The following is a 24,817-nucleotide window of genomic DNA, read 5'->3' as shown; positions in this document are numbered from 1 at the left end:
GCAAACATCTTTAAGAAGTAAGTCACGTCCCTGCGCGCGGGTCCTTATAGCGCCTGCGTTCGCTGCACTCCCTGAACTGCTGCTGCAGTCGTATTGTGTTTAACTTGTTGTGGCTTCGTTTCCAATAAGTCATATTTGCGACTTTGTAAAGAGGACTTACTCCACGGTGAGCAGGGACGCTGCTTGCTCAATTTCAAACTCTCAGTATGGCCTATGGGGACAAATTAATAATCATTTAACATCACTAGATTATGAGATACTTCTCGCCTCCTTATAATTACAATTATAGCTAATTAAAGGGATGAAATTGCAAATAAATAAGACTATCTGAATTTACAACCGAGTTCCAAAATCCATTTCAGGCCCTTGGTTGTGTGTGGCTAATCTGTTCTCCGTCAATGTGTCTGCACACAGTTAATGACCTTGTGTGTTTTCGTAGACAAATGAGACCAGAGGAGTTTGGAGGCGACAGCTATAAAGCTGATCGAGTCACATCAGCATCAGGCCTCTTGAATCCTCCGTCTGAACTTTTCAACTTCAGCATCTTTCTCCGTCAGAGTTCAGGACCTCCGGTGTTTGGAATTAAATAACTCATAAAAAAATAAAGTGTGAAGCGCAAAGTCGGCGGCGGGGGCTGCGAGTGTTAATTCACCGTGTCACATAATCAACGTTTCACGGCTTCCTTTGTTCTTCTAATTTTATCTGCAGGTTGCGAGCATTATTAGGCCGACACTCAAAAGCTGCTTCTGCCTTCACAGACAACAAAGGCTGGTTACACATCTTAAATGAATCATCGAGTTTTTGGTCATTTATAATTTAATTTAGTTGCAAAATTGAAGTAGATAGGAGAAGTGGTTCAAAAGAATTTGGATTATCTCTATAACAGATTCTCTAAAACGCTCTTGAACCCCCAACACCCAATGCCATTTTACAATTAACTGTTGCATTTACCTTGATATCCATACATGTAATGATAATAGATCCAGTCATGTGTTTGTAACTATGTACCAGCAAATAACAGAGTTCATCATCGAGGATTATGGAGGTTGTAGGATTTGATTGATATGCAAATGTGGGCATGTCAAAATTTGACTCTATCTTAACGTTTCTGCTGAAAATATATAGACAAACACATATGACAAGTGTGTGTCTCCTGTTTTATCCAACCTTCAGTAAAAAAAAATGTTGCACTGCTTTCAAAATGTATTTGCTTTACACACACAACAGCAGAAGGTGCAAGACGTGTCCCATGCAGGCTTGTCAGTTCCACTGCAGTAACTAAAATAAACCAGAGTTAAAAATCAGACTGCTATAAATGGATGAACCAAAAAGTGCTGGAGTCAGATTTGCCGCTCTGCAACACCACACACCAAATATCAATGTCTAAGTTGGTTGATTACGAGCCGTGTCCCTATAGTCTACAGTGTAATAGTCATAATGGGGTAACTTTGTGTGTGACTCACAAGAAAATGGCATTAAATTAAATGAAGTCCAGGTTTATTGCCTTCTACTGCCCCATTCAGTTCAGTAAAATACTCAGATACCAAATACTTTCATACTATCACTAAGTGTCAGTTTCCTCCAGCTAACCACTTGTCTATCATCTTCATTGTAGTGGTAGAGCATCAGCGTGCAGTATGATGGACAACATATACTGTCTGGGAGGATGAAGCCTTTTGTTAGTGTTGTTTAGTGAAGAGACAAGTCCCCAGACGATGAAATCCAACCAGTCACGATTCAAAAACAACAACAACTGCACGCTACCACACTACGTCTAGCAAGGAATGGCGTCCCGCGCTGATCAATAAAGTTTATTCTAAATTGTGATTTCCCCCGTCATCCTCATAAAGCGGTGGTTTCAGAGTGTGAGCTTACCTCCAGCGGAGGGGGTATCAACTTCCACAATATCTCCAGTGATTACATGGTGATGAGTGCATCACCTGAAATGTGGCTGTTTAACGCCGGCGGGCCTGAATGGGGAAATCAATGAAGCAGTGGACAGAACAGGCTTGTTTGCTGTTCCACCATACATCCCCTGAAGAGTCTGCCTCCATGCTCATTAATGAAGACAAACAGATATAACGATGATACGCCATTTCCAGGGATGGATGGATGGAAGGATGGATTGTCAACTGATTATCGACTCATCAGATCAAAGCATCTGAGGGGAACTTTCCTCGCCGTCTTTTCAGGTACAGTAAGCACATTATGGATATTATGGCATCAGACTACATGAAAGGATGTCAACATGTCAGATTAAACACTCAAGTATGACCCCAACCAATCATCGACCATGACCATGCACGAGTTCATAGGTCATCAGGGAGGCGTACCAAGAAACTGTCAATGACGGCTACCGTCAAACTATGTGATGCTAGATTCAACAACCCGGTCTGGTTTAACCGTTATTACCGGCAGTATGCCCGTTTATCACCAATAAACACAGTAGATGAGGAGGGTAAGTGACTGTGTAAGACAGGTGGGGGGTCCGCGGTGCGGGTCTCTGACTGCAGTGGGGACTATCATGGATCTGCTCCATGACACTGTGATACTGACCGCCGGTGAGCGCTGTGGGACGGGGACGGGGCTCACGGCAGCACCCGCTAAACGTTGAAAACAGCGGTGATACGTGCTTCCACGTCGGAGTCAACATCGGAGTAACAACATCGGAAAAAGTCGCTTTTGACAAAAAAAAAAACAATAGCAAAAAAGAGTCAAGTGTCACGACTTCCTGTATCTGGCCCTTCAAAATAAAAGCCCCATAGCCTTTCATATACAGTTCAGTCATATTGATTTTGACTTAATTCTGACAAGACACGGCTCCAAAAGTTTTTTGTTTTTTTTCCTATGACCAATCGACCAATGAAATTTTGGTCGGCTAATGATTTTTTGGTCAACCAGTGCTTGGTCTATTTGGGGACAGCCCTAGAAAGAAACAATGCGGACCCATTCCTGGGTCTGGTCTCCTTCAGAGACAACGTGAGGTAATGTGTTCACTTTTAAAACCATTAACATTGCGTATTGAAGCGAGCTAACGTACCTTCACTGTGTGTAAACGCGTCAGAGCACTCTGTCATCCTATTGGTCAACATCAAGGTTCACGTCGTAGGAGATGTCAAACTAGGCAGGGAAAGGCAAAAATACTAGACTTTTCATCGGGGCATTGTGGAGCGTCCTAGATGCAGAATCATTGTTCTTCAGTTATTTAACACTACGCGTCTGTTCGTCGTTCGCCGTATTCATAATTGGGCCCAACGCTGAAAATGTATTGGCCATGACAAACTATTAGTGTGAAAATCTGTGTAGTCTGATCCTGGCATGACAGTCAAGGTAGAATGAAGCAAGTTCATACCTGGTTTCATTCATTTTCTTTGAAATAAATTATGAATGGAGAACACTATGCAGTTAAAGTTAAACTGAAGTATTATATTGACAAAGAGCTCCTACATTAGGATACATCTTGCAGTATTATCTAATATTAACTATTATTATAACTAATGAGCTGCTGATGAATATATCTCTCTGTTCTAATTCATACCAATATCTCAAATACCTAATGTTACCATAAGTTTCATGGCATTCATATTTCATCTGACAGTAATAGGTAAATAGATGTGTCCTATCTACACTAAATATACAGTACATGTTTTGGTGCCAGTGGCAATGCTGAAATTAAATGTTAATTTTTCACACATTAAACAGCACTACATTAGTCAAAAGCGCCAAATCTCAGTTTCACAAGTATAACAGTTTTCTGCCTTTCTCTGTTTATACGTTTATAAACCGACTTCCAATTTATTTTGGACTCTTGGTGCGACAACTGAGGCAGATTACAGACAAGGGCTTGACCTCTGGGGAGGAGCTAAAAAAGATTAGCAGATTAATCGATCAGTCAAACAACAGAAAAATCACTCACTGAAGCCCTTTTACAAGCACAAGACAGAAAACATCTTATTGACCAAATGTTTAATCAAAATAAAATATTATCAATTGGGAAGAAATCATCACTGAGAGTCTGGGAGCTTGCAGTCGATATGTGCCATTTCAAGATTAAAAGTTTGAATAAATAATCAGAGAGCTGTTATGAATGATCATTACTGATTGACCTATGGTGTGGATTGTAACATTGACCTTTTTTTTCCCTTTTTGTTAGTTTGTTTGTTTCCTGCCTCAGTTCTTCGCTCCGTAACCATCCCCTGGGGATTTAGATGAAAGAAGCCATTAACTTACAACTTAGTTGAACCACCAGACAGGAAAAATGCGGTGTACATTTTTACAGTTCGGTCCGAGACGCAGGCAGCTAAAGGCTTTTCACAGGACAGCATGAAAATGAATGCAGAATCAGACTCAAAGAAAAATAATAGACAAGTCTGTGTGAACTGATCTCAAATAACTACAACTCAAGCTTGGTGAGTCACAGCAAAACAGTTTGTGCGACTGTTATCTATAAAACAGAAACAAAAAATAGTTTCTATATGTGTGTGTGTAACTGTAGCCTCTATTGTGAATACTGTGCAATATCATTACTTACTGATAGTAGTGGTAAAAGATGAAATACACATCCTTTGCGTTAGGCTATATCCCTGCTGCCACTTATTAGTACAGGGTGTCACAGACTAGTGTAGCTGCAGTTGTCTGTGCAACTGTTGCCATCCGCTAGAAGTGAAGGGGGGGGGGGGGGGCATAAATTAGCATAGGCTACTTGTAAGACAATGGGGAAAAATGATTTGCCACGGTGCTGCTGCTGCTGCTTATCCAGATTTCTTTAAAGCAGGAGGAGTCACAGGATGTGACAGCTGGGAAACAGGTTTGGACCGAACGAGCCCATATGCTGTAATCCCCCCCAACCACCACCACCCCCTCCCTCCTCCTTTATCTCATGTTGTTTAGGAGGATTAAAGAACCGTTTCCCCCCTCTCCTCTCCTCTCCTCTCCACTGGTTTCTGTAGGTTTGGGTGATAAAGCCAGAAATGTGCTGCGTCGCTTCCCTGCGCTCTTCTTAACCACCACACACACACACACATACAGAGACACAGAGAGAGGAGAGCAATAGTGGCGTTTATGGACATTTTTTTTCAGCGCAAGGACTTTTTAAGGTTATGATAAGTGGACACAAGTCGTGCCAAAAATATCGCGGGTTTAGAGCAGCTAGAGCGGGACTGCTGAGGCTGTAGCTGTAGTCAGACGTGAGTAACTGCGGACTGCACTCACCTGATGCGGAGACGAGAGAGGCTTTCAAAACTGCTGCTTTTTTTTGGGTCGCCGGGGTCTTATAGCTATAAAATCCACTGTGATAGAAAGCCACGGTGCTGCTTCGGCTCAGTCAGAACAGTTCTTGCGCAAAAAAAAAAGAGACGAAAAAAGGTCCGCGCCGCTGACTTGTTCCATGTAGTTGTAGAGCCGTGTGTTGGTTGTTTACGGAGGTCCGGAGGACTCGGCGGCGGGTTGTCAGCTCCGGTTTACCGGCCGCGACAACAGCCGGAGACGCTGTGTGTGTAGTGTGTGAATGTGTGTGTGTGGTGTTTCCCCTCAAGGACTCAAATCTCAGGCAAGTGTGTCGCGACACGGCGGCTTTCAGTCTCGTTAACGGCAGCGGGTCTGGATTACTGCGACCAGTAGAAGAAGGCAGCGACACACACTAACAGTCCGAGGGGGGAGAAACAACACAACCATGGCGGCCTCGGCGGCACAACAAGCAGCGGAGGGACTCGGTCGGTGACGCTCAGCGACTTAAAAAGCAGAATCTTGCCAGTGTCCTGTGAAGTGTAGCTATATATATATCCATTCCGCCAGTGGAGGTATTCCGCCGCCGTCCAGCTCCTGGTTGTGTCTGAGTTTTTCGGCCTCTCAACACAGCAGCTCTTTCTTCCTGACAAGCAGGCAGCGACCAATCACAGCGCCGCATTCAGAGAGGGGGGACGGAGGATACAAGGGAGTGGATCATAACGGACTGGAGTCTGGACTGGACCACAGGATTGATACACTGGGGACTAGTTTGTTCCGAGGCTAAAGGAGAGCAGAGTGTCCCCATTATGTCCATGTGTCCTCCCCTGCACAGTTTGATAATAGGATGATTAATGTAAATGTATGAAATAATATGCACTATAGCTACAGTAGGCTACTATATGAGCATACTCAACTAAAATGTTAAAGAGGAATATGCAGGATTTATGCTACATTTTCGTCTTAAACAGCTTCGTAGTAATTGTGATGGTTAAATAAATGACTTGTAACTGGCTACAGGGAGAATAGAGGCTATCTGCATCTCTTGGCTGAAAACCAACTTGCAAGTTCAGTGTCGCCGACCCGCTGTCCCAGCTCTCGTCACGGCAGCACTGTGACACAAATGCGCCTCGTAACCCGGCCATAACCTTTGGTTTGTGAGATAACGCTACACAAATATGCACCATAACACTTATGATATGCAAATGTATAGTTTGGAGGTTCTTATGGAGAAATAAACCCCGACAGGTTGTATGGAACGGTCCTACAACATGAAAGCGTTTATTTCTCCATAACAACCGACCAATACATTACCCCGCTTATTATACACGGTTTACGAGTGAAATAATTAATTTGTAAATATCCTGCATAGTTTCTTTTTTCTTATCCGAGCGGCGTCCCTAGCAAGGGTCATTTGACGACAGTCTGTTATTCAGAAATAACGGACCGCAGAACGCAGCGCTGGACCAATCAGAGAGCAGCATTCAATAGAGCCATGTAATAAATAACGTTATCCACCACTCCATTGATTGCTTGATTTGAAAACAAATGCACATGGCCGGGAGGAGGGTTAGCAAAACAGCGAAAATACTGTAGTTCCCCTTTAAATGCAACAGGTTGACACAGGTACCGCTGTACAAGACGAAGCCCCCAAGATGAGGTAGCTACAAATGGAGGAGTCACTGAAAAGCCTTTCCATTTTGGATCATATTTATCAGTAAATCAAATTACCACAGACTTTGCCACACAATTAATCTGGGGCCTTTGGGACCTCTTAGGCTACAGAGTCTGGCATTTGGCCACTTTGCCCAGCTGGTTGAGCCTCGGTCTGAAGAAGCACTGGGCCGAGACAATTTGAAAGCTATAGAGGAAACGGCACAGCAATCATTTCACACTTGCACAAGCGTTCACTTGGCCCTCGATGTGGTATAAATACACAGTATATGTAGCCTACAGAAATGAATGCACACTAATGTCCCAGTGTCCCAGATCATGTGTCTGCCAACAAAAATCACCTGCTAGAAAATTGATGCTGGTGCAGAAAATTGTCAAATTCAAAGTCAAATTATTAAATATTAATCTTCTATTTTTTTTCTCCAGTAAAGCCTTTAATATTAGCTGCATTTAATGAACATCATTTCCCATAAGGCCTTGACGTTTGTGTGCTGAACATCACAGCTCTGCTGAAGAGATAAGACTGTGCGTGAGTGAGTTCAGGGACTGAATGATGCTGCAGATATTTTTTAGACAGCAGAAATTAAACAAAGCTGAAAAAAAGAGTTATGTAGATGGAAGCAACCCAGTGACAGTTGCATACAGTAGCCTAATCACACTGCTGCATTTGTCATCAGACTATATTGTCAATATACATCTTTTTATTCTTTCAACATTACCACATGGTATCTCGGTTAAATATCACTTGTGTAAACCTCTGTCTTAGTTTGGTTGATTTAGATTTGTGGAACAGATTAAGCAAATCTTATGTGAAATGTTCCATTGTGTAAACGTCTGTCTTATTTATTTGATTTAAATGTGTTAATTCATTTTCTGCAGTTTATCAGATTCAAACGCTGTGTAGTCTGTAAAGTTTATCTTAGTTTGAAGAGTCTGTTCTTCAGTTAATATACAAGTTCAACGTTGTCGGCCAAACTGAGCAATAGGAGAAGAGCCTTGGTACGAGTGATGGCTGCATGAGAACCTGATGGTCACTCTGGCTGAGCTCCAGAGATGATTGTGTGGAGAAGGGAGAAACTTCCAGAAAGGCAAAAGGTCACTGCAGCTCTCCACTGATCTTGGCTTTATGGGAGATTGGCCAGATGGAAGCCTGTCCTGTCCTCAGTGAAAGATGCATGAAAGTCTGCTGAGTTTGCAAAAAGAGTAAGAGATTCTCAGGCGGTGAGAATCGAGAGTCTCTGGTCTGATGAGACCAAGATTGAGTCGGTCTCAGTTCTGAGTATCTTATCTGGAGGAAAGCAGACACTGCTCATCACAGGATCGTTCTGTTGGGGTGCTTTTTTAAGCAGCAGGGACATGGAGACTGGTCAGGGTGGATGGGGAAAATTGAATGGAGGAAAGCACAGAGATATCCTTAATGAAAAACCTGATCCAGAGCGCTCAGGATCTCAGACTTGACTGGCTGCAGGTTCACCTTTCAAAAAGACAATCACACATTTGTGTTAAAGAGGAACAATGCAGGATTTTTACCTTAATTAACCATCTTTGTAGTGATTGTGATGGTTACCATAAATGACTTGTTACAGGGAGAATGGAGCCTTACTGCCTTCCGCCTGGAGTCTCTTTGTCGAAAACCAACCTGGCAAGATCAGAGCCTCCGACCCGGTTCCCAGACCACGTCTCATAGAAACATTGCTTTATGGCACAACGACACAAACTCACCCCATAATCTCTTGTTTATATCAGATAAGACTACACAAATATACACATCGTAAAACTTGTATGATATATTACGTTACCTAGCTGGTTTCATTGAAGACAAATGGATATGGTCAGGGGGGAGGGAGGGTCAGCTGTGTTTTTTTTACCACAGTGTTTTAAAATATGTACTTCAGAACTGTAGGGGAAGCTTTATAGAGAAAAAAGCATCCAAAACAGCAAAAAAGTGACCGGATCCAGATGTGCAGCGTTTGTCACTGTAATACCTGGCAAAGGTTCTTCAACTAAATACTAGGTAAAGTTCAATTTTTCATTTAATACATTTCAAAAGTTATATTTTTCCGTTGTTATTACGGGATTGAGATGGTGAGAGATGAGAGGAATATGATTTTACCATAAGGCTGCAACATAACAAAATGTGAAAAAGTTTGAATTACACATTTAAATACCATTAAAATATCACAACGTATCCTTAAAACACATATTAACAATGACATGAAAATAACTTTACATTATTATTTACATTATTATTAAATACAAAACAATCTGTTACATTTTTGAGACTAACAAAAAAAAGCTTTTTGATCTTTTGGAGGATATGAAGTGTCTGAAGCCTCCTGAGAACAGACTCTCTTTGCTTAAAAGGCACCCTTACATAATTTGTACAGCAGCTCAAAGGAGTTTGACAGTTAACTGTTAATTATTATTTTGGTTTTTGATGTTGTCTGTGCCTCGAGGGGATTGTTCACAAGTTTTAAATCAACCTATTTGATTTTTTTTTTTTTTTTTTTTTTTGAATCAAGAGAGAGACAAAATCGCCCTGAGCTCAGGTTTGAACTGCGCAGGTTTTCAGTCCCCAGTCAGCCCACCTCCAGCTTTGATCAATTACATTTGAACCTCAGTCTGCTTCTTGGCTCTCTTTGCCTTGCATCACCTTCCTATATTGCTGTAATTCCACTATGCAATTTTATGAGGTGAAATCTAAGTCCCCTGTCTAAGCAGCGTCTTTGTAGGTGAAATCAACATTAGAGGATTCCGCGCGCGACAGTGTTTCTGCTGGCTCTGGACTACGAGGTGGAGACCTATAGGAGTGGGGATCAGTGGTGGCAGCCTACTTTAATGCTATGCTGCTGCTGGTGGTTGCCTTCAAAGCCCCCAGCAGGGAGCTGGTCTCTGAGCTGCACCACTGAGCTGGCAGGGGCTCGGGACTCTCTAAAACCTGAAAATCCTCCTGGAGATCTAACCATGCTTTACTCTGGTCAGCATCACTCTCAATCCAAGCAATGGGCTTCTTGGATAGGTTAAATTATGATTGAACCAGCTTGGAAAGAAACATCAAAGGTTAGTTTTGGATGAGGGGCTAATCACCCTATTCACCCTGTGGAAGAAAAAGATGATAAATGTCAGACAGTGCTGAAATACCCAATACTAATACACCACTGCTGAATGGGATGATTTGTATTCCTTAATTATTTGTTATGTTTTATTTGTCTGATTATTATTATTTTATTTGGGGAGGCAGAGAGAGGGGGAATGACATGCAGGAAAGGGCTGCCTGATGCGGGATTCGAACCGGGGCCACCTGCAGTGAGGACTGTGGCCTCAACAACATGGGGAGGCAGCTCTACCAGGTGAGCTAAACGCCGCCGCATTTGTCTGATTATTTATATATATATTTTTTGGGCTTTTTCATGCCTTTATTTCACAGCACAGTTGAGAGAGACAGGAAATGGGGAGGCAGAGAGAGGTGGAATGACGCGCAGGAAAGGACCGACCGATGCGGGATTCGAACCGGGGCCGCCTGCACAAGGACTATAGCCTCAACACATGGGGCGCCTCCATTTGTCTGATTATTTTGTCTGCAAAATATCATTCAATTTCAGTTTTCCAGCAGTAGCCAGACTATATCATTAAAATGTCTAGTCTGGCAACGACCGGTAGACCTCGGCTCAATCCAGGGGGTGGGATGAAGGATGTCTTTCAAACTGCCTCTGCACGCAATAGGGTAGCGCTACGACCAATCAGAGCAAAGAGCAGGATGACGTTAGCCTGACAAGCCAATTAAAATGTATGTTGTCATCGCGTTAAGCCCGCCCAACGACTCTCTAAACAGATAGAGCGCTGTGATTGGTGAACACAATCGGTGTTCGAGACTCAACAAGTTCCTATGGCTCGTTTCTAGACCCACCTACGGAGCAAATAGATTTGCTGCCGCTAGGGTGCATCTAGATTTCTAGGCTAATTTTCCAGCCTTTTCCGTGGAAAATCATTACAGTTGTGAATTGACCCAAAACAGAAGTAAGCGGAATGTTTGTGTTAATATAAGTCTTAAATAGTTCTATCTTCCGACAGCAATCACTTATAGAGTGTTTGGTCTGAAACACGGGTCTGTCAGTCACTCTGCTCTGCTGTAAGCCGAGGAGAAAACTTTCCTTGTATCCTACAACCTTTATCCAATGAGGAGCGAGAACGGCATAAAGGGGCAGTCCTCTCTGTGTGTGCAGCCAAGGGATGCGCGTGAATGTGGTGACGTAGGGACGAGGGCGGGGACTGCTAACTCCATCGGCTGACAAGAAGTTAGCCAAAACGACCGCTTACTTCTGCTTTAAGAAACAACCACAACAATCAAAAACAAAACACTAATTTGTGTTAAGGCGCAGCTGAAGGCCCTCTCTGCTTCTGTTGCTGGCTCTGGGTACGGTGTCAGCAATTACAGCCCGAGCTCCCAAGCAGAACTAATGAAAGTGTTGCATAAATACACTTGACGTTATTTAGGTTGACGTAGATGAAGTGAACCTCGGGTTCTCTTACCTTGTGCAAACATTGTGACAGTGCTGATCCTCAAAATATTTTGTGAATCCTTGGACACTTTGATACTAGCAGGCAAACATCTTCTGCAGATTATCTGGAGTTGTAGACTGTGACCTTGAATGATGTGTCATACTTTGCTTGGCAGAGCATATTTTTAGAATTGCACAGCGTGACTTTGATGGGTTGATGATAGTGTCTTTCAAAATGTCAAATCCAGGTCAGAGTTATATATGAATAGTTTTACTGCATGTTGGTGCTAAGGAAAGTAAAGATGGCATTTTATTCTGTTACCTCTTCATTTTACATTCAAATATTTGCAATATTTCCCCTCAAAAATCACCCCAGTCTCTCAAATAGCCCATCTGAAAATGACAGACCATGCTCTTGAATGATAATAAGCAAAGAACTGGAAGGAAATACCAGGTTGAAAAAAAAGAAGGAAGATTCATTTGTGCTTTCTGTCAACACCGTCCTACATGTGTAACAGGATTTAAATCCAGTTGCACCAGTCCAGTGTTGACAGTAAAATAAATATATTCTATTATCAATGATGTCACGACTCTTTGCCCTGACAGTTATACAGCGTTTAAACTGCTCAGTTTCTGAAGGCAAACAGAAACCAGGGAGCAAAGAGTGGTTAAAAGGCAGTTTCTAGTGAATTTGAATAGTGGATGGGTTTGGTGATGGGGCTGGAGGAGCCTGAGTGACTGGCACAGGGGCTGGGGATGGCGGAGCGGAACAAGTGGTTGAGCTGGAGCAAGACAGGCAGAGAGAGAGGGGGCTGATGTGATGGCGGAGCGGGGGGGCCGGGCGGCGAATCAGCAATCCAAATGGTGAACTGAGCTGGACGAGGCCAGAGCACAGATTAGCTGGAGTATAGAACCCGAGGCACAGGCAGAAACACAGGGTTAAGCAGGATTCAGGCAAACATGAGGGCAGAGCAGGCAGCACATAAAGAAGCTGGCTGTGGCATTTGCACTACATAGGGGACGAAATAATCTTGGAAGGTCTGGATGGATGAGCTGGGTCTATACACTGGGCTGATGGGTAAGATCAGCTGCAGGTGCAGGTAATATGGCAGGAGAAGGAACCAGAGAGAGATGCTCAACATAAACACACAAACACAGAGAGGGAGAAGAGGAGTACATACCTTCACATTTAGGTGTTGGAAGAGTTTCAGACTGACATAAGATGTATGCCAATTCAGACGTTGCATCCTTCCGAAGTATTTGAAGACTAATTGAATCACAGTCGTAACTAGGCTGTCCAAATGTGGCTGACAAATGTAGGCTCTGCAGGTAAAACCACATTAAAATCTTTTTTTATTACTGTATTACAACTTGTATTTGTATTATCAATGCATAGATATGTCTTTGTAATATATCTATATGAATCTATATGATATTTGGGAAATCGGCCCATTGCCATAATCCCTATAGTTTTAGGAGTAGGTTTGTTGCCTTTAGTTGTTGGTGCAAGCTATTTTTAGAACGGCGGAGCAGAGCCGCGAGCTGCTCAGAGCTATGGAGGCTAATGGGATTTCTTGGTTTCTATCCCTTAAAATTACTAACGTGCATAACTCCTTTGCTGGTATCCAGGACTCTGGTGACATGTTCCACACTTTACATTTTCTAATAAGCAACTTTGCAAATTGTGTACATTACACTAAGCACCACTTATTCATTCATTATGCTATGTTATGCTATTGTTGTGAATGACAACAGATGGAAATTAGCTTCTGTTAAATCTGGTGTGCTCATCTTATCGCTTCTTGTAAATGATCAATGCAAGCACACATTGTCCTTGAATAAATAAAAAAAAAAAAAAAAATTAACATAAACAGAGCAACTTTTAAAATGTGTTTCAGATTAATTCAACAGCTATTTATATAACTGTTAAAATCACTGCCCTTAAAACTTCAAGTTTTTGTGGGGAAAAAAAAACAGTTACATCTCTTCAAGGTTGTTGTCAAGGTGACAGGAGCCGTGCCTTACAAGAGAGGCACAGCTGGTGATGCACAGTGTAAATCCTCTTTAGACCAGACCATCTCATTCTGGCTCTGTTTTCACACTCTATGAAGGACCACACCTGTGGACCGTGTCCCTCAAAAGGATGCAGCCCCTTAATTGGGATGCAGCTATAGTATAGTCTGCCTCCACAGGTCCAGATGGCAGCTGTACACACACATATGCTCAGTCTAGTGTACCTGTAACTTTGGGGGAAGCCTGAAGGAGAGCTCATACGGCAGGTTACTTCATATTTATTTTGACTGTGCTGTGCTAACCTTCTTCAGTCTTTGTGTTCCAAGAAGACAAAGTGAGGAAATATTCAGATGCTCCTTCAGAGCTTCTGCCCTGATTTACTCTGACTGCCTTTGCAAAAAACCTTCTGCATCATTGACGCTGCACTGTGGTTTCAGGAGAATACACAGACAAACTATGCTGTTCCTAGTGAACCTTTACCACACACATAATGGAAGCCCAGTGGATTATGTTTCTGTACAAGGTTGTTGTTGTAAATGCTCTGTGTAGAATCCAAACACATTCATCTGCAGCAGTGTTGAGGAGTGGACACAAGGTTGCAACTAGTCCTTAGATGCTCTGCCTAGTGCAGGCCTATACCAAATAATCCATTGGCTTTTTGTAGAAAGAAAAAGTGGCAAGGCATTTAGAACAATTCCATTTTACATGACAGAAGATGGTGAAGTACTACGATTTTATTTCTAGACCTGTTAATATTTAATAATTAAGGAACTTAGTGGAGTAATACTTGGTCACTTTGTCAGAAAAAGGCCAGGACTCATGGTTCCTTAACCACGGACATGACAAAAAAAAAAGTGATGCAAGGTTCTGGGATTCTGTTTCTGGCTGTTAGAAATTCTTTGAAACACTGAATTAAGCCTGACAGCTAGCCTGCTATGGAGCGGGCTAACTCAGCAGTATAAGTCACCCCAGTTACTGAGCAGGGAATCCTATAATCCACAGTAATAGAACAGAACTCTCAAATTAGTGAGACTTATCAAAGTAAGCCAGGGTTGTCCTTTATCTGCCTCGATGGAATAGGGCTCAACTCTAAATGACTCCGGCTCCTTTTATTTCCCTATTTCATTTTGCATTTTTCACACTCGCCTGACACCGGGGCCAAACAGCTGGCCACGTCTCTGGGAATTCCCCCAGTGCTCCTGATGGCGAGTCCGGCCCCAGATGAGCCATCCTCACAAAAAAAAAGGATTTAAGCTACAAAAGAGGAAAATATCCTTTATTTAAAGTGCACATTTATCTTTCAATTGAGAGGGAAGTTTGTGGGGTGTCATAAGAAATGGTCCTCTGTAGTAACCAAAGACGTAATAATGGCCAATAATGTAATAGTTTTGGCCATTTTAAGTATATTGAAGCCAATAATGTAATAAAAAAAAAGTTTTTACGTTAATTTAATAGGTTATTACATTATTGACTTGTTATTACGTTGTTGGCCTAGTATTTAAAAAAATTATATTGTGATAACTGGAACTGATAATGTAATAACATAATGGTATGTTTTCTCACTATGTTTTTTGTAAGTTCTGCATTGTGTGTAAACACAGTATAGGATATCATCAATCTTGTTGTAACATGTCAAATTGTAACAAATTGACATCTTTAAAAAAAAAAAGTGATATATATTATTACATTATCGACACTAGTTTTCAAAGGGGTTTTTAATATGACGCCAATAACGTAATAACCAGCCATTAATGTAGCTAATAACTTATTACATTATTGACTAAAAAAAAAGTTATTGGCTCAACCATTTTATCACATTATTGGCAAGTTATTATTGGCTTTATTACATTTAAAATGGCCAAAATGATTACGTTATTGGCAGTTATTACGTTTTGGGTTGCTACAGTCCTCTGTTGAAGAGTGATATCATCTGCACATTAAATCTTAATTTTTCTGTTTATTTAAAAATGCGGATTTGAACCTGGAGATGCTGCAGGAACAGAGGTCAGGAGTTGTCAAAGTCATTGCAATTTATTTCCTGGGATTCATAAACAACAACAGTAAATTAAAGTGAGATTTTGGCTTAAAATGCCTCATCATGGATTAAATAATGATCAAAGAGAAATGTGAATCTGTTGATGAGGTCAGAGGGAAGGGAAGGCCAGGTATCAGTAAATTATGACTATCCATAACAAATTCAATGACACATTTGCAAGAAGTAGTTGAGGAGTGTGTTGCATGGGCAAAGTGACCAATGCTGCCAGTGGGGGTATAAAGATATGAAAGATAGAGAGGAGGAGGCAGGGAGTCAGTAGGGAGCTTGGCACTGAGTCAGCATTAAAGGTGGAGGGCTCCTGCTGATTTACTGCAGGACTTCAACAGGGCTGCCGCCTCATTAGCCCATCAAACCCCCCCATGGTCAAGATCACACAGGGCTAATACGTGTAAAACACAGTTTCATTAGTTTGTCATACATCATTTGACTTGTTCAAGGTGTTTCCTTCATCATTCACCATCTGCAAATCAGTGCCATGCGGTGGCCGAGGGAGCTCAATGCACTGCAAAAAAAAAAAAATGCTTCATCTTCATCTATGCATATGCTGCTAAAGGTCACAATATGGCCAAATGCGCTCGAGGCGGCACAGACGACAACACGACTGACACTCTGGTTCAATGCTCTGTCAGTGCTTTTAGCTCATTTTCCAACATCACTGACAAGTTATTGACTAAAACAACTTTAAAAACATTACTGCCGAGCAACAAGCACATCCCAGCTGGGTTCTTCTCCCTGGAAACAGAGTCTGTTTGTCTGTTTGTGTGTATTTTCAAGGGTGGTGTTATCAGATTGATAAAGATCTTTTCTTAATTTGCTCGTTTGGCATCGGCATAGTCAAGATTACGTGAGTGCTGAGTGTTTATGTAACATATGCTATCTCACACCTGATGTTATCCGTACAGAATGGGGGAGGAGGGGGGGTGGGGGGACACTCGCATCACCTAATAAGTTGCATTGGTGAAAGCTAATTCCATTAGCGTCATTTAGCGGGGAACACGAGGTGTAATGAAGGCTTTAATGGTGTACTGGCCCTGTGGTGATGGTGACAGAGGGCTGAGAGGCATAGCTACTGTGGAATATAACAGTCATTCTGTTTCCATTCAGCTGTGAAGATGTACCAGTCTTTGAATTACAGTCATTTCCCATTACCGGCTTTTTTTTTGTTCCTACTCAAAACTGGCCAACCCATTGTTACTGTTCACAATTCGTTCATAACCCATAATTAGCACCAGATGTAATTTCCTAAGTTTATATTATAGATAGACAAATGCCATACTTTTAAAAGTACCTCCACCCTGCCAGGTTTTTATTTTTTTAACAATAAAATATTAACCATTGATATAATTAATTCCAATTAGTCTAATATCAGCCTTGACTTATTGAATAAATGGGCCTCTGATCTCTACTTCAAAGGAACAGAGATTGCTAATAAAGGAGTTTAATAACTACTCACACATGTAATGTGATGTCTGATAACCACCAAGGTGAACATGGAGCTAAAGAGGAGCGTTAATCAATAACCAATAAAAAAAAATACGTGTATGGATTGGGCAATGAGTAGTAAGCATTTTGGCTATTAAATAATTGCTCATATTACTGAAGTGTCTATGAAGGAGACTGATTGATTAAAAAACAAAACAAAACATTTTTTTTTTTACAAAGGACAAATCTTTACATCCATCTGTGTTACTCTGCTTATCTGGGATTGGGTCAGTGGCAGCAGGCTGAGCAGAAGGTATCAGACTTCCCTTTCCAGCTCCTCCCGGGGGCCAGCTGGGATGTATAATCCCTCCAGCGAGTTCTGGGTCTGCCCCCAGGGTCTCCTCCCAGTCAGACATGCCCCGAAAACCTGCAAAGGTAAATAAAACATCTCAATTTTAATGGGATTATTTTTATATCATTATGTTGAGGATGACATCTTAAAGCTTTATGCCACTCAGTTGAAATGAATTAGGTTTTTGCAAACAGAATAATTTGGTCAAATATGACCTGTGTGTGTACAACAAGATGACTGGAATATTTTCTCAGGAAATTGAATGAATTCAGCATCTAAAACTCCATCCTACAAAACTACAGTTGTTTCAACACCCACTGGCCTGTGGCCTACCAGTGAGTGTTAAGGGGTTAAAGGGATAGTTTAACATTTTGGCAAATTGGCCCATTGCCATAATTCCAATAGTTTTAGGAGTAGGTTCATTACCTTTAATTGTCGGTGCAAGCTATTTTTAGAACGGCGGAACAGAGCCGCAAGCTGCTTAGAGCTTCGCTACAGAGGCTAATGGGATTTCTTGGTTTCCCTCATTAAACTCATCAAATACACAATCCAACAACTCCAAAACGTGTTTGTGGACAAGTTGTGACCTGCACATTCACCAGGAGTTGAGTTCTGTTAAATCTCAGTTGCACTTACTCAGAGAAGGGGCTTGCTTAACTTTCCATCAGAATAGCCCCTCCCCATTTTACGGGAACAAGAGGCAGTTCTTGTGCAGACTGCATCAGGTCTCCACAGGCCTTGAAGGTCCAGCTGCAGATACTGTGGACAGACACCACGCCTGGATGAAATAATGAACTACTTGTACTAGTTCACATGATAAATGTATAATGTACATTTCAGCTCAGCAACAGTAATGCATTTATTATAGACTTTCTTTAACATTTACAGAGGAATAAAACTAATGCACTGGAGTGTGCAACAAATGTGAGATACTGAGGTAAATTGAAAAATCAAACCTGAATAAAGGCCTGTCTCACATCAAGGCTCTCATTTACTGAATAAAGTGTTTGAACTTATTTTCACTGTCGCTATTTGATGCACTGGAGCACATCATCACGATTTAATGTGAGTACAAAAAGACTTTTGGTCTAGTTGTGGTTGATGGGACACTTAGCCTCAGCCGGTCCCCCAGGGAACCTGAGGGCTCCTACAGTTACACATCCTTCAACCCTGACAGTTACATCACGTCACATTTCATTCAGTGCTGCTTTGAGTGTCCTCTTTAAAGTCACTCCCTCTGATCCACTGAGGTCAACAGGGACAGATGTGCTGATGATATTGTTCACTTTCCCTGTCTCCAGAGTAACCCGTCTCTCCGTAGTGCTCAATATGCACTGTCTTTGAACCCACTTTGCAAGACAAGCCTACTAAAGAGGTATGGGTTTGTTAAGTGGGCTAACACAACGTCATGCCACTGAGAATTGCAAGGAGGAAGAAGCCATTGCATCAGTTACGGGGCTTTAACTCGGAGTGGCAGCTTGTGACAGAGGAGTGTCGCTGAGGCAGAAGTCTGCAGGAAACGCCTGAACAGCAGCAGCGCAACCGAGCTTAAAACTGTCAGTGGTGGTGGAGGCAGACAGGGCTGGCCCCCCCATGGTGAAAGACCCATCAGCACTAAAACTGTTAGCATGGCAATGAAAAACGCATTCTAATTCTAAATTAGCTCGCTTTTTTTCATTTACGTAGAATATTGGCTGTACTGGTATCCTTTCTATAAACTACAACTGTAACACTATAGGACATGGCAATGTTTAAAAGTTAAGAGAGAGTTTTTTTTATATGCACATCACAGTTTTTTTAGGTGCAGGGCAATATAAAAATGCCATAGAAAATAGAGATGAGGTATGCCTGCACATTGGTAGCAACAAAAATGATTATTACTTTATTTGCACACACAACGGAAACATTATGTGTAAATAAAGTAGTAATCTTTTTGTGGCTACCAATGTTTGTAAGTAAACCAATAACACAGGGCTAGTTAGTATAGAGTATATCCCTGAGTGGACACAAACAGCAGATTTTGCCTTTCATAGCTGATACTTTGGGCTATTTGAGGTGGAGTTATGTGAAGTACTTTATCTATTGTACTACATTATTTATAGTCAGTATATTATCTGCAGATTCAGCCACATCCCAGTTAGAAGAAGACTTTTTTTAAAAGCCTGTAGTAAAAACTACTATTTGGATATCTTCACCATTTTCTGCCCTAAATATGGACATATGTACAGTATGAAATGTGGGAAATCATGTAAATGCATATGGTCAAGGATACACTCCTGTGGTCCTTTTTGATTGTCTGTACTCTCAAGTAAGTTTTCCTGAAAAGGACAAATAAATCTATATATCTATTTTAACATGAGTATGAAAGAATATTCAAAAGTTAAATAATATATCACTTCATTAATCCACAAGTCAAATATATTATTACATATTTGACTTGTGGACTTGACTTGTGTCGGGGGTTAAACTTACAATATATTGAGGAAAGGGAGTTCATCCTCAAAATAGGATAGGAAATGGTTGCTAAACTTTATAATATCTATTGGCAGAGTATTTAAGTTGTTCAAGTTTAAGATGGGACATCACCTTCTCCACCCAGCCCCTATGAGAGGGGGGCGTAACCTTCCTCTGACTAAGGAGCACAAGTCAAATAAATGACAAAATGAAAAATATACAGCAAATTGCAAAACCAAAATGCACTTCTTCACTCTGACCTGAAAATGATAAAGGCCGACAGCTTCACCACCTGCCTGAGCAGCTAGCTGCTAGTTTGTGAAACTTTATTTATCACTGTCTCATTGTCCATGGACAAGAGAGTTGCAGTGCTCATCAGCATGAAAGCCTCTACGTGCTCCTGAGTCAGTCAGCTTTTAAGCCTGTTCTGAAAGGGATAGTTCAACATTTTGGCAAATTGGCCCATTGCCATAATCCCTATAGTTTTAGGAGTAGGTTCGTTACCTTTAATTGTCGGTGCAAGCTATTTTAGGAACGGCGGAGCAGAGCCGTGAGCTGTTCAAAGCTACGCTACAGAGGCTTATGGAATTTCTTGGTTTCCCTCATCAAACTCATCAAATACACAATCCAAGAACTCCAAAACGCTCTGGTGGACAAGTTGTGACCTGCACATCAACCAAGCTATGAGATAATAACGGAACATTACGAGACGGAGTTGATTGAAAGCACCAAGTCTTCAATTACTATGGAATTACATGGTATAGGCATCAGTGAATAGGATATACTGGTACACAGATGGTACAGTTTTTGGTTAAAGAACCTATCCTGCTCTCTGGTTCCATATTCAACAGTTCAACTTATTGAACCATTATAAGTTCAATATGCAGCACACTGACTTTATGTATGCAGAATATATATGTGTTTTATTTAAAAACTTCAATTCATATATTCCTGCTGCTGGCCTCCTCATTGCTCATATCTGTGTCATCTGGGTAAGCGGGGGATTGGGAAGAGAAGTGAGCTACAAAAACATTTAATGAAAGGATTTTTTCAAATTTTTATCTTCAAATGATATTTAATGGAAATTAAGGTTACCAGCCCAATCACTGTTTCTATTTACCTTGAGCTGCTTGTTGTATGAGTGAATACATGTCTGATAATTCATTACTTCCAGCGAGTTCTGATACATATACAGGTGATATGGAGTGTGACTTTGTTTTTTAAAATTCTGCATCTGATTTCATGTGCTCTGGTCACCTCAGTATGATTTCTAACAATTGCCCATGGATGCCTGAGCCCTCACCTCATCAGCGCATGATAAATGATGGAACAAGCTGATGGCATTGAGTAAAAACAAACCATGGGGCAATATGTTGGATATTGGAGCCTAGTGAATCATGAAATGTGAATGGCAGATGATGTTATTACATTTCAGAGGCTGGTGATGATTGTCTGGGACAACAACTCTGTTGCAGCTGCGCATGAAGGAATGGGAGATTGGGGAGTGGAGACCAGCTGGGCGGGAAGAGAAGTTGGAAAACAGGCGTATAATGAATGGTGGAAAACATACAAAAACAACATTGCCGTGACAACATTAGGCCTGAAAAATGAACGGAAGCGACAGAAACTGAAGTTCCCTGAACCAGGACACCTGAGCCTGGCTCCAAACAAGACATAGAATTCCCATCATGTAAAAATACCCAACTTTACAGCCCAATGAACAGGTTTACAGCCTGGGCTCCATAGATAATTTAAACCTTCATGATAACTGTAGAAGGGACACATTTTTACACAACTCACCCTATAAAATTTGATTAAAAAAACAAAACGTTATCCATTATCGGACGAACTGGAGCTAGGTGTCACCTTCGGTAATACAAGTCTCTGAATATGACCTCGTCTCAGCTGTGTCGTAGCATTGATGCCCTTTAGATACAAATAGGGGAGACTACAACTACAAAGCAGGCAATGCTATCACTATTAAATTAAGTATAAGAAAAACTAAACTTTCTTGCATTAAAATTATTTTTTTCTTTCCTAAATTGGCTGTGTCGCCATCCGGGTGCTACTTCCTCACATAGGGAAGAAGGATTGTTCCTGATTGGAGAAATTGGAAATATTACAACTGACCCGTGTTAAAGAGATAGTTAAACATTTTTGCAAGTTGGCCCATTGCCATAATCCCTATAGGTTTGTTACCTTTAATTGTCTGTGCAAGCTATTTTTACAACAACTCCGTCTCGTAACGTTCCATTATTATCTCAGTGTGGTGAATGTGCAGGTCACAACTTGTTGGATTGTGTACTTGATGAGTTTAATGAGGGAAACCAAGAAATTCCATAGCGTGGCTCTGAGCAGCTCACAGCTCTGCTCCGCCGTTCGAAAAATAGCTTGCACCGACAATTAAAGGTCCAACCTACTCCTAAAACTATAGGGATTATGGCAATGGGCCAATTTTCCAAAATCTTGAACTCTCCCTTTAACAACCATCCCTGGCCTACCCCTACCAGACAAATATTATGTCTTTCAGTCAGTGTGAGGAAGTCTGTGCTGCTGTATTTGAGGCGCAGCTTTGCACCAGCACAGTCAGTTCTTCAGCGAACGCTCTGTTGTGACCTACAATAACAAGAGTATGAAGCAGTTCTGAGCAACACAGTTACGGTTGTGGATCAAACGTTTAAGCTCTTATGGGAGAAGCAGTGTAAAATGTACGACGCGCGCTCCATTTCAACAGCTTTTTTTTTTTTCTAATAAAAATACAAATGCGCTCATATCAGACACAGATAGTAAAACATTAATGGGGTTAAGATTATTAGCATTAGATGATATTTACAGGGTTGCCTCTGTTTCTGTACTGCAAATATCTCTGGGGAGGAGAGCTCCCTTGGGAGGTAATTACAACCAACTGTGTGGCATGCACTCACACACACACACACACACACACACACACATGCACACACCCTCCTCTGTTCTCACATACAATATGATATCAAACAGCTAAAATGAACCCCCCCACCCTCCTACAGAGAGGGAAGCAGAGAGAGGGCGGGTTTTGCTGATGTAAACAGGCGCTTATTTCTCTCTTGCTAAATGCACTTTGTTGCATGCTGCGATCCGGGGGGTGGGAGGGTGGGTGATGGGATGCGGGTGGTGAGCTGAGCGACCCCCCGAGGACAACAGAGGCCAATTCTGCCTGGACGTGCTGTTATGTTAGCTTTTTGTTCCATCCTCTGATCTCTGTGTCTGGATTAATAAAAGACTGACTGGCTTCAGCCCCCTGGAAGATACCGTTAAGATGCTATTCGAGATTGGCGTGCTGTGCTTGTGTGCAAACTATCCTGCAAGTAAATCAATTAGTCGTAATGAGACCTCAAGGGAGGCAAACTAATGTGCAATTCATATTTGTTTTGGGGGCCTCACTCTGCCTGTTGTATTTTGGCTGACCTTTTAAAGAATGCAGAAGCATTTCAAACGCACTCTCGCTCGGCATTAGCATTTCAGATCCAAATTATGCAGCTAAATTAAGAATGAGTTCATAGAGACTAGCAGGCAGCAGGCAGCGCAAGACGGGCGCAAATGCAGCTCATCACTGTCGCGGTGTGAAATCATGACGCGCTTTCAGGCTCATTTACTCCCCGTGAGACCACACATCTGCAGCAGATATTCATTATTCACAGGCTGCGAGACCCACATCTAACCGAGAGATTGAAGAGGAAGCAAGAAAAAATGTTAAATCTATTTAAGTATCAGCGCATTTTGCTTGTATTAAGTCAAAAACTACTCTAACAGCTCTGAGGACCTAGTGTCAAGTAAACCTAACGAGATTTCCGTGCTAACAAGCTCAGAGTGTCAATGTTAAGATACTAAGGTTTATCATTTATCATTTCAATGGACTGTGCATACTGCGGAGAATAATAATAATGAGGGAAATACACATTTTCGTCTTTGGATGGGTGTCTGCAGTTTGAGTTTATCACAGTCCACTTTAAAGGGATAGTTCAACATTTTGGCAAATTGGCCCATTGCCATAATCCCTATAGTTTTAGGAGTAGGTTTGTTACCTTTATTTGCCAGTGTAAGCTATTTTTAGAATGGCCTGAAATTTTTTAGAACGGCAGAGCAGAGCCGCAAGCTGCTCAGAGCTATGCTACGGAGGCTAATGGGATTTCTTAGTTTCCCTCATCAAACTAATCAAATACACAATCCAACAACTCCAAAATGCTCTGGTGTATCAGCGGCTTTGAATGAATTCACCTCTAAAACAACTTGTAACGTTCCGTTATTATCTCATAACGTGATGAATGTGCTGGTCGCAACTTGTCCACGAGAGCATTTTGGAGTTTTGGGATTGTGTATTTGATGAGTTTGATGAGGGAAACCAAGAAATCCCATTTAGCCTCCGTAGCGTAGCTCTGAGCAGCTCGCGGCTCTGCTCCGCCGTTCTAAAAATAGCTTGCACCGACAATTACAGGTAACGAACCTACTGCTATGACCATACAGCGATTATGGCAATGGGCCAATTTGCCAAAATGTTGAACTATCCCTTTAAGTATACAAAAAGCTTGGTTTGACATTGGAGTAGTATTTGACTGAAACTGTAATCTCACCACCACCTTAAAAACTGGTCACTAAGCAATACTCTGCTCTTTTTGGGCAACATTGTCAATCTATATAGATACATATTTCCATCTTTTTGGAAAAAATGTTTTTTGCTGAGACTGCCAAAGCATAAAACCAAATGTGCCTGTTTGTTCAGATTCAGCTTATCCAGATAGGTATGAACCTAGAAATGACAAAATTGATATCATATACTGTAGTTTCAAAATTCCATATTGCTGATAATTGTGTATCCTTTATTCCACTGGTCACACACATTGAATGATGAAAGCTTACACCAGAGTTAACACTTGCAGGGTCAGGGTTTAAGCAGTTTTGAGATTGTTTATTATAAAAATGGTAGAGGCTGCAGAGATGTGATAGAGTTGATAAAAATGAAAAATGGAAAGTCATGCTACACCTTTTATATCCTTATTCAAAAATATGCACTTTACTCTAAAATGCAACTTTTTCACCTCTATCTTGTTACAGACTGTATTTAACTTTTTTTTTCTAACTGGACTCCTA

General features: G+C 41.5%; 1 protein-coding gene across 1 annotated transcript in view; it reads right to left on the bottom strand.

Annotated features, from left to right (window-relative positions):
* large1 (LARGE xylosyl- and glucuronyltransferase 1) overlaps nucleotides 1–5,866 on the bottom strand; it is a 144,250-nt gene extending 138,384 nt beyond the window's left edge. The window contains exon 1 of the mRNA XM_085769398.1: nucleotides 5,212–5,866. The gene's annotated coding sequence lies outside the window, so the exon portion shown is untranslated. The remainder of the gene's footprint in view (nucleotides 1–5,211) is intronic.
* Nucleotides 5,867–24,817: the final 18,951 nt, after the last annotated feature.

Source organism: Trachurus japonicus, chromosome 23 (genome assembly GCF_045865225.1).
Source record: "Trachurus japonicus isolate A0001 chromosome 23, Traja_1.0".
Classification (NCBI taxonomy): Eukaryota; Metazoa; Chordata; class Actinopteri; order Carangiformes; family Carangidae; genus Trachurus; species Trachurus japonicus.
This window is presented reverse-complemented; position numbering and strand designations above follow the sequence as displayed.